Here is an 11,319-nt window from a genome sequence, read left to right on the forward strand (position 1 = left end):
TATCATTTTGCAACACTAAAAAAGTTGGAATATTTCTCTCTCCTTTTTAGTTGTTTTAATGCTCCTGGACCTGTGTGCAAATAATTTATTTTATTTAGCTAGATGTATTATTTTTGTTTAATTACTACCTTATAGAAGGTTATTTTATTTAGCTAGATTTTTAAAAATTACTAACCTTATAGAAATGTATTTCTTCTTTGTATTTGAATATGAAATGACACACCATCTTTATTTCCTAGCAGTTGATAAGGGATACTCCACTCTCATTTGAAGATTAAGAGGTTGCTAAATAAGAAAGTAGGAGGCTGGGAGCATGTGCCTGTAGTCCTATCTACAGCTGCTTGGGAGTTTGAGGTGGGAAGATTACTTGAGCCCGGGAGTTTGGGGCTACAGTGCATGGACCTGCTTGTGTGAATAGCACTCTGGCCTGGGCAAGATAGACCTTGTCTCTTTTAAAAAAGCAATTACAATGAGATTTTCAGAAAACACTTATTTGCATATGATGTTGCACATGTGAATCCAATGTTTCAAAGAGCAGCGTGAAGAGGTAGAGGCTGAATTTGAAGACACATTTATTCTGTATATATCAGACCATGCAATCATTTTCTTGCCAGATAGGAAAATCTCTCTCCTTCCTAGTAGCTTAATATGTTAACGTTACTGGGAAAGATTCTTAAGCAACAGTTTCCATCCCTGTCTTATTTTTAGCTGGCTCTGAATATATAAAGAGCCCTAGGACATAGTACAAGTATGTCTTAGGTATGTATTATTCTTTTTGTCAGTCACAGTTTGGATGAATGATATTTTCAATATATCAGCGTTCTACACAAATGGCCTGCTACTGTTTAGTTATTTAAGAAAAACCTATGCCACCCACCTCCCAGAAGGGTGTGTGTGTGTGTGTGTGTGTGTGTGTTTTCCCATGGTTAGGATTTTGTTTCAAGTTGGTGATGAATAACGAGAAATCAAGCTAGTTGCAGAATCATTTACTCTAAAGCTTTACAGTGGTCTTTGCTCTGGGGTTATCTTATCTTGGGAGGCAAGTCCAGAAACACCAGCGATGAGTTCTGACTGGCCAGGAAGAGGAAGAACAGCCCCTCTGGCCGCCATCTAGAGAGCCTGTCTACCTCAGGGCTGTCCCTGGAAAGAGTGGGGATTCCCTCCAGGGCGTGGATTGTTGAGTGGGCCTGTGAATCCACGCCCCTGCTCTGAATGAAGCCTCTTCATCTAGTTCTTCTTTCATTCCCCGCTCACTCTGGATTCCACTCAGGAGTTTTATCTCATGTGTAGAGGATCTGGCCTGAGGCAGGCACCCTGGGTGAAGGGGGAGGAGATGCAGACACACTATTTCCTGGAGGGAAGGGCCTGAAGTAACAGCTCCTGAAATATCCTCTTTGTTATTTTTAAATGTTCCGGGTGGCTGGAGTCACGCTGTAGTGCCCCTCAGTACCCCCCCCACACCCCCATTGGAAGTTAATTAGTCTAAGAAGTTAGAGTCTGAGAACTGGATGGCTATATGGTTGTTGTTTATATGCAATGAATCATGAGGGGCCCACAGTAGCTGCAAAAGTAAAGAGGTATAAAGTCTATTTACAGTGAATACTGATGAACTGTAAACACTGTAACCAAATTGGTATCCCAGCTGTATTTCTTACATGCGATGCACTTTATGAATCAATGGTCTTAGATGCTGTTTTAAGAGATGTAATATGTGATTCTTGTGTTCAAGAGATTTAAAATCTCGTTCAAGGGTGAAATATTATAGGCAAAGATGCAGACATGCCGTAGGGAAGTATTTATTTAGATAAAACTGACCTAAAATTCAAGAAGGGAAGTCTTCACTGTTGAGCTGGATTTATTAAATCTTAGAAAAGAGCCTACAGAAAGACTTTGAAAAGTTAATAAGATTTATCTCAAGTCTTTCTAAGAAGCCAGGAAAATTGAGATTTATGGAATGAGGAAAAAACTAGCAAAATGCAGCATAGTTGAAGTCTTCCTAGAAAGGCAGAAAACTTGAAACAAACTTACCTGATCCTTCTTATACCTTAGATATGACAAAACACTGATATCGGCTTAACAAGGCATGAATAAAATGAAGGCAAGAGATTCTGTGGTGGGCCTGGGGAGAAGGTGATGAGGATGGGAATGTCAGTAGTGTCCAAGCCAAGGTCTGTATGCTGAACTGTTATTAGACACCCAACCCAGAAGGTTTTCTCCAAAATAAGTTTATTTTTAAATGATTGATTGATTGGGACAGAGTCTTGTGCTGTCACCCAGGCTGGAGTGCAGTGGCATGATCTCGGCTCACTGCAACCTCCGCCTCCTTGGTTCAGCGGTTCTCCTGCCTCAGCCTCCCAAGTAGGATTACAGGTACCCACTACCACGCCTGGCTAATTTTTGTATTTTTAGTAGAGGCGGGGTTTCACCATGTTGGCCAGGCTGGTGTCAAGCTCCAGCGTCAAGTGATCCACCTGCCTCAGCCTCAAATTGTTGAGATTACAGGCATGAGCCACCGCTCCTGGCCTCCAAAACAAGTTTAGTTCACACACGACAGACATGATTATTTCTATGCCTGCTCCTTTCAGCATGGAAAGGACCTCATTCTAAGCGCAAACTGAACATGACCATATCAGAGAACTGCAGGACTTACCTCTGGTTACTTTTAAATGTTCTTGACTTTCAGAAGTGTGAACATTTCTCTTAAAATTCCAATGTCTTTTAGAACTAAAGATGATCTGATGCTTCAGAGAATAAAGGTCGAATCTACTTTAGGTATAATGACCTGTCAGTCTTTCTATTTTAACAAGCACTGTTTTATTACACATTTAATGTATGATATTTTCAGTGTGAAGCTTTCTTTTGCAAATTCATCTGCAAAAGACCATCAGGTATCTACATATATGCCCTTGTGTTTTGATAAAGAAAAACACTCTTGAATGTGGTTAATGAAACTCTGACTCATGCCTCTGAAGAAGTTATTTGAAACTGTATGAAGAAATGCATCTTTCTAGATGAAATCTATATGAACAAGCAGGTGCATCTGGTTGAGTAGGGGTGCTGTCCTAGCCCAGTGATCCACATTGTCTCATCTTGATTCCTTTTACTGTTGCTTTGTTCCAGAATAGCAACTTTTACCTGCTAAAAAAAGTCTGATGCTAGAGACCAGGTTTCTGCAGATGGCATAGAAATTTGAATTTGAGACAGCTTAGAAACAATTTAGAGACTTAAGGTAAAATGTGGGGCATTTTGGTGTGTGATGAATTATTTTTAAAATTAAAAAATGTTTAAATAGTTTGGCTGCTAAGCGCTTCCCTTGATTTGTGCAAGAGGAAGCTGAGCAAACATTTAGATCTTGCAGAGTCTCACTTTGCCCTTCTATAGGGTCACATAATTTGGTATATAACAGACTCTGGATCCATTCATTGTATAAATATCTTCTCAATATTCTACATTTATTTCTGTCCTAAGAACCGACTAATAAGAATTGACAAGATTGTCTCAAATCCAAAACTTTGTTCACACTATAATAAAAAATTTAAGTGAAAACATTATGAAATATGGAAATTAAAGTCTCCATAGTGTATCAGTACATTGGTAAACTGTAATTTACTAGTATAACTTACAGTTACAAAACATTTAGCATGGTACATTGCATTAGCAGTGCTAAGTTTGTGCATTACTCAAAAGGTGTTCATATAAAATTTAGGATTTTTGTATAACATTATTCTTATGCACATAGCAATACTACATATTAAGCTGTCACAATCTAAACATGCATGACAGATCATGAATATAAAGATGAAATACTATTTATACACTGAGGTAATTTCTTCTATGCTGGGAAGATTAGATGGGGTTCAATGAAGTGAGTAATACATTTACCAATATGCAATGGAAGATGGATGTGTTTGCTTTGATTTTTAGTCTCCTTGCTCAAAAGACCATTTCATTTTCTTTAGAATTATGAAATAGTTTTGGATTAGATCCATGTGAGAAAGCCAGAGAAATGTAGTTAGCAGAATTTCCCAGAGTTCCTAAATCCAAAACTAATAACAGTTTGGGTAAGGGCATACTAATGATGACATCCAACTCTAATCAGGAGTTACAGGTCATCGGAGATCACTTAACAAACAAGCAGGCGGATCGCTAGAGTGTAGGTCTTTCCCAGTTATCCCAGCATTGTCATTTTAGAGATGCCTGTAAAAGATGTCTCGTCCAATTCCCTCACTTCATGGAAGAAGAAACTAAAGGTTAGCCCAGACCTGTTGGCTTTTTTTTTTTTTTTTTTGAGACAGGGGTCCTGCTCGTCACCCAGGCTTGAGTGCAGTGGCATCATCTCACCATCGTGGCTCATTGCAACCTCTGCCTCCTAGTGACATCCATGAGCAGGGAGCCTGCAGGTAGGGGTGTGTGCACCTGCCCTGACTGCCTGGCCCTGTGGTCGAGGGGGGGAAGGCAGCTCTGCCTGCATCTCCACCCCATTTATAAAATATTGAGGTGTCTTCTGCTGGGGCATGCGCTGAGGGGTGACTCGCAGGCACTGACCTCAGGAAGTTCCCAGGCTTGTGTAGAAGCTGGTGGGAATGTGCCAAGAACAGAGGTGTCAGGAGCCAGGTATTGGGCAGGTCCCAGGTGTCTGAGCCTCGGTTTCCTCACCTGTAGGAGGGTGGTAACACTGCCCTGCTCAGCTTACCAAGTACAGATGTAAGTTTTCAGTGCAGAGGAAAAGCAAAGACCTTCCCCTCAGATGGCCATACTGCCTTGTTGCAGTATCCAACCCTCCAGTGCTCCTCCAGGGGGTGTCCTGGCCTCCTCCCTTATAGCTCTCAGGTGTCACATGTGGGTCCTGCCCTACCATCCCCTCTCCCTGTCTAGAAATGAGGCCTGCTGAGCTTGGAGCCACCCCACTCCCTGCTTTCAAGCCATCTGCTCCTGGGTTAGCCTGTGGCTGGCCTGGCCTGATTCTACGCAGATGTGGGTGTTTCTCCACTGCTAGGGCAGCGGTCATCCATCCTGGCACCTGGGTCAGCTCTCAACTGTGACTGTTGTGCCTGTGCTTCCCCCAGGTCCTGGTGGTCACTCCAACCCTGCTCTCACAAATTCCAAGAGCAGGCTGACTGTCCTCCATTCCCACCTTTCCATTAACTGCTGCAAGAAGGGACAGACACTGCTGCAGAGAACTTGCCACAGTGTTTCATGCTGTGGCTATTGGGGCCAGGCTGCACGCTCCATTCTAGGGAAGAGTGAGGATTCCTGATCATCAGTCTTAACAGGGGACTGTCCTGTGGGCACCTGGACAGGCTGCCGGGAGTGGGGTGGAGTGGGGTTAGAGTACTGGCTGCTGCCCATTGAGGGTGTGTGGATTCCTTAAGGGTGTGCGTGCTGTAGTCTGTGTGCATGTCTGTTTTTTTTCTCCTCTTTAAAACTAATCAGTCTTGTGTAATCAGGTTGGCCCTGCTTCCTGCCTATGGGCTATGGGTGTACCATTGGAACTGCAAATGGGGTGATAGGGCATCAGCAGCTTTCCCACCCCCAAGAGCTTCCTGACATGCAGCCCCTCATCTCCAGCCAACCTCTGGCTCCTCCAGGGTCCTGGGACTCAGGCCTCACACTCCAGCATGGAGGGCTTTGCTTCTGGTGGTGCTCTCCTTCGGAGGCACCTTGGAACAGGAGTGCAACAGAGTTCAGGCAGTGCCATCTGTTGCATGGATACCCCGCTGCCACTCTCCTCCACCTTCCTGGCGCAGAACCCTGGGATGGGTCTCCATTGAAGAAGACAAAAGGGAGAGAGAATGCGTAGAGGCTGGGAGCAGTGGCTCATGCCTGTCATCCCAGCACTTTGGGAGGCCAAGGCGGGTGGATCGCTTGAGGTCAGGAGTTCGAGACCAGCCTGGCCAACAGAGTGAAACCCTGTCTCTATTAAAAATACAAAAAAATTAGCTTGTTATGGCAGCGGGAGCCTGTAATACCAGCTACTCGGGAGGTTGAGGCGGGAGAATCACTTGAACCCAGGAGTCGGAGGTTGCAGTGAGCCAATATCACACTACTGCACTCCAGCCTGGGCGACAGAGGGAGACTCCGTCTTAAAAAAAAAAAAAAAAGCATGCATAGAAGTTTTTTGTGTGACCCTGGGCAAGTCATTTCCCCTCCTTCCCTCCTTGGGACTCAGCTCCTTGCCTGTGAACAGGGACAGCGCTTCTCCCTCATGGAGCTGCTGTGAGAATTACAGTAGAAAATGCACCTGTGGTGGCTGTTGGTAGTGACTGGTGCCCCCAATCCTGACTGTCCTGCAGGATGGGGCCTGGGCCCAGGGACAGGGGATGGGCTGGCAGAGGATGCCCATCCTAGAGAGGAGCCTTCTTGGCAGACGTGGAGACCAAGCTGAGTCAGAGTCCAGGACCTAAGTTTGAGGGTGCATCTTAGACCCTGCAGCCATGAGTCTTTGGCTGGGTCAAGTGGCCTTTCTGAGATTCAGTTCCTTATCGGTAAAGCCTGGGCAGTGGTGCTCAGCGTCTTTCACAGGACACCATGTGAGTGCAGATGGAGACCCACTAAGCAACCTGCTGGGGAGAAATTCATGGGGAGCACCCCTCCAGAGAGGGCTGGCTCGCACAGGCCCTCAGCCCAGCCCCTTGCAGGCTGGACCTTGGAGAGGGAGGCCCTGAGGCGACACATGGCACCTGGCTCCTGGCCTGCACCTGCGTCTGCACCTGTGTCCGCTCGGGAGTCTCTGTCTCAGGGGTTGGATGAGGTGAGGGTTGGGCAGTAGTGTCTGCATGAGGTGAGTGGATAACTAGGGCGTGTTTGGGGGACTGGGTTGTCCGACGTCGAGACCCTCGGGAAAGGTTTGGCCCAAACTGTGCTGGGGCATGTCCTCTAGGGGTCAGCCTGGACCTCCGTCTCTATTCTCCCTACCTTTACCTCCGTACCTCCAGTCCCTGGACTGACCCTGGTCTCCCTTCCTTCACCCTCTTGATGCCTCTCTGGGTCTGACTTGCCTGTGTACCATGGGTCAGAGCCCACCACTTCCCAGGCCTCCCAGTGGTTCCCTGGACAGATTCTGGGATGATTCACTGCTGACTGCCCTGCTAGGGTGTCAGATCCCCCCACAACCCTCCAACTCAGCTCTGCCCTGAATCACTCATTGTGGGCTCCCAACCGTCACTGTCTCCAGGACCAAGGACTGGAAACTTCACCTGCCTCACCAACAACCTTCTCAGGATCGATTGCCGCTGGTCTGTCCCAGAGCTGGGCCAGGGCTCCAGCCCCGGGCTCCTCTTCACCAGGTGAGGGTGGAGGGCCATGCCCACCTGGACAGGGATGAGGGTGAGGTCCCCAGGATGGCAGCAGCTACACCAGGACAGTGTAGCAGCCCCGTGGTGCTGACACTTGCTGTTTCTAGCAATAGGGCTCCTGATGGCACACGTAAGTGCATATCGTGGGTCAGTGAGTGCACTGTAGTGCTGCCACCCGAGGCTGTGCTCCTGCCATCCAACAATTTCATCATCACTTTCCACCACTGCGTGTCTGGGAGGGAGCAGGTCAGCCTGGTGGAGCTGCAGTACCTGCCCTGGAGACACGGTGAGTATCAGCTATAGACCTGGGGCAGGGCCCCTTGCCAAGAACATCCTGGCTGCTTGGGGGCTGGGATCAGGGCCCTGCAACCTGTGACCCCTGTGGCCCAGTGAGTGTTCTCAGTCCCTGCCAAGTGAGATCCAGGGCTGGGGGCAGGCTTGGACCCTGGGAGGGGCGGGTCCACGTGGTTACTGCAGGGGCAGGGTTTTGGCAGAAAATAGAGATGCAGGGCTGCTGGTTGGGGCAGGGGCTGGCATTTGAGTCATGTGAAGTGCACTCCAGTCATAGCAGGAGTGAAGGAAAGGGAAAGCAATATTTAGAAACCACGTACTGTAGCTGCAGAGGCCAGAGGAAGTCATGGCTGTCCTGTCCCGCCTGGGGCTTTTCTGTTCCAGTCTCCCATTGAGGTGCCTGGTCTGAGAGGGCCTTGACCATGCCCCTTGGAAATCTTTCAGATCCCCAGTCTTGGGTGTGCTGACTGACACACCAGACCCATGGGGCTTCAGCCTTACGTAGCTTCACTCTGTTCCAGTGAAGCTGGACCCACTCTCTGATTTGCAGAGCAATGTCAGCTCTGGCCACTGCATCTTGACCTGGAGCATCAGTCCTGCCTTGCAGCTGACGACCACACTTCTCAGCTATGAGCTGGGATTCAAGAGGCAGGAAGAGGCCTGGGAGGTAACACTTTGACTGGCTTCCCCTGGGGTCCTCTCTCCTGGGAGCAGCAGTCCAGGACAGACTCCCCACTCTAAATAAGGAGATGTCAACTTGGAGTGATGAGGAGGGGAGGAACTGGAGCCAGTGGTGTGTGTGTGAACACACATGCTGACATGAACATGTGTGTTCTTCATGTGTGTGTATGGGAGTAGGGTGAGTGTGCCTGTGTCTCTGTGTGTGTGTGCACATAAGTGTGGTGAGTGTGCGTGTATGTGTTTATGTGTGCACACATGTGCACTGAGGCTGCTCATAGCCCCTGGGCCCTTCCTGCCCACAGGCTCTCTGATCCCACCCTGGGGGTGGCCAGGCAGCACCTTTGTTGCTGTGTCTGTCTTTCTTCTGCTGACTGGCCTGACCTACCTCCTGTTCAAGCCATCACCCAGGTCGGTAGCTGATGAGTGTGTGTGTGTACATGTGTGAGTGGGTAAGAGTGTACATGCTAGTGTATGTGTGCAGATGTGTCACTGTGTGCATGTGTGAGTGTGTGGTGGGTAGGCCATCAAGGGCCACCCTTGTCTGGTTCCTCCCCTCCTCTCCACTGTCTGGTCCTGGAAGGAGTGGGCTTTTCAAGTCTCCACTCTGGGCCAGAAGAGGTTCTCAAGTTGCCAGGGAGAGAAGGTAAGGGGGATCTGTGGCAGAGGCCGAAGACAAGCGCAGTTGGGTCCCGACCAGACCCAGAGTCACTGAGATCAAGAGCCGGAGGTCCTAGTTTTCTGCCTCTGGAGGAACTTGGTTTGTTCCTTTGTTCACACGTTCTATGAAAGTACAGTTGAGGCATCTGGTGTGCACAGGACCCTGTTCTCACCCTGGCAAATGCCTTAGAGAACAAGATGGACGAAGGCCCTCCTTCAATAAACCGTCATGCCTCGTGTACCACATATCAGGTTACAAGAGGGGGTGCAGGGGCCATGTCAGGCAGCGGATGTGAGGAAGAGGATGTGGGGAGAGGGGTGCTCGGTGGGGCTAAGTGGGAGGGTGCTTGACTTCTCCTTGGAGCAAAGGAAAGTGTGAAACTGTGTGATACGACCTAGTTTATGTTTTGAGGAATGGATTGCTGGGACAAGGGGACAGGGGGGACCTGCTGGGGACGAATGGGGGCCAGCAGGGTGCCCACAGGGAGATGATTTGGCAGGAGCCAGTGAAAGAAGTGGAGATAGAGCAAAGTGGAGGGAATTGCAGGGTCTTAGCGGGAGAAATAGAGGGGACATGTGACTGGATGAGATACGAGTGGTGACCCCTGAGGTGGGGAAATGGGGGACACCCTTGCGGGGAGGTTGGGGAGGTCTATTTGCACCTGTTGGGTTGGAGCCCCAGGTGACATACTTGTGGGAGGGTCAGTGGATCTTTGGCAAAAAGTCTGGTGCTCCAGGAGACACTGGGTAGGTTGGGAGCCACAGACCTGCTGATGTCAAAGACGAGGTTCCTGGAGGTGCTGGCTCCCTCTGCGGGCTGAGGACCCGGCTGGTAACTCCCCATTCTGAACCCACCATTGGCGCTCACGCTGCAAAGGACACCTGCCTCAGTAGAAATCAGTTCTGTGAGGCTGTTAGGCAAGGAGGCCCAGTTGGGTCCTGCCCTGAGAGTGGGTTGGAATGTGAGAGACGGGAGAGAGGCAGTGGCAGGGACGAGGTGGGTGGGCCTCCTGCTGATGGAAGGAAGCTCAGCCTCTGCAGTGACCTCAGGCCACCTGGGTCCCCACAGGCCTCTGACTGGCCTCTCCTGGTCTCAGGGTGGTGAAGAGAACCTTCTACCAGAACGTGCCCTCTCCAGCGGCGTTCTTCCGGCCCCTCTACAGTGTGCACAATGGGAACTTCCAGGTGTGTGCAGAGACCACGGCAGGGCATCGGGGGCAGGTGTTGCCCAGAGCTCTGGCCTGCCCACGATGTTGGCTTTCATGAGGGTTGGCGGCCGGTATGGGAGCCTTGTCAGTGCTTGGAGCCTTTTTTGTGTATTCAGTGTATTTCAATCTATACGCTGTGTCTCAAATGGGGAAAATCTAGCTTTATTCTCATGTCTTTTTGTTCTCATGTCTCCAGTTCCACGGTTGATGGAAAAATGTAAATTTCTCATGACTTATCTCTGTCTCCTCTGGTTTTCAGCTGTCTGCACCCACCATGTGCCTCACCTCCTCCTTCTGCGAACATGTCTGTCCTGTGGCCATGGGGAAGGGGCTGTGGTGTGTGCACTGCCCGCGGGGCTCTCACTGCCTCTGGGCTCCTGCTCTGCCTTGTCCCCTGGTCCCCGCAGATTTCATGCTGGCACCACAGCTGAGGAGTGGGCTCTGCACTTCCCCCTCTGTGGCCTTGTTGGGCTCCACAGCCCAGGAACCAGTGAGCAACTTGGGGGTTGCATCAGGCCCTCCCCTCCCTTCTGGGCTGGCGGTTCATGCCCCTGGGTGGGAGGAGCGGGAGAGGGAGGGCTCCAGTGAGAGTGGTCTGGTTTTTCCCCTCAGACTCCTCACTTTGGACAAAAGACAAGAAGCAGTGAGGGCCCCTCCCTGGGTTCTGGGCCAAACTGACTCCTCTTCTCCAGGATCTTCCCTCCCTGTGCCCTAGGGTATCCCTGGGCCCTGTGCGGCAAGGATGTCCCCTCCACACCACAGCTCCAGCTTACTATGCAGAAAAATTCTTTTCTCTCTCAATGAGGAGCCTAGTTTTCAAGATTTTTGTCCAAATATTCAATTTGAACCATAAACTGGGCACATAACTCTTGGCAGAGTCCCCCTCTCTCCCCAGGGTGATAGGTGTGACTGTTAAGAGCCTGGGCAGCCGAGGACAAGGCTGAGCAGGGCACAGATTGTGATTGTCCCTGGACTGTCATCCTGTTGCAGGCACCAGCCCTTCCCTGGAGAACAAGGGCACCTGCCAGGGGTTATTTAGACCCTCTGCTGGGGACCTGGTGCTGTAGGTTGGTCTCCAGGGAGCAGTGCAGTGATGGAGGGTGTGGTGTGTGTGGTGCATGGGATGCAGGCTCCTGGTCCCACCAAGGGAACAGCTTCCTTTTGGAGGCGGGGGCTCCTGTGACCAC

At 49.8% G+C, this 11,319-nt stretch overlaps 1 pseudogene; it reads left to right on the top strand.

Annotated features, from left to right (window-relative positions):
* Positions 1-1,779: 1,779 nt before the first annotated feature.
* On the top strand, positions 1,780-10,190 carry LOC115895746 (annotated as a pseudogene).
* The last annotated feature ends 1,129 nt before the right edge of the window (positions 10,191-11,319 follow it).

The sequence above is a fragment of the Rhinopithecus roxellana genome, unplaced genomic scaffold (genome assembly GCF_007565055.1).
Source record: "Rhinopithecus roxellana isolate Shanxi Qingling unplaced genomic scaffold, ASM756505v1 contig2130, whole genome shotgun sequence".
Taxonomy (NCBI): Eukaryota; Metazoa; Chordata; class Mammalia; order Primates; family Cercopithecidae; genus Rhinopithecus; species Rhinopithecus roxellana.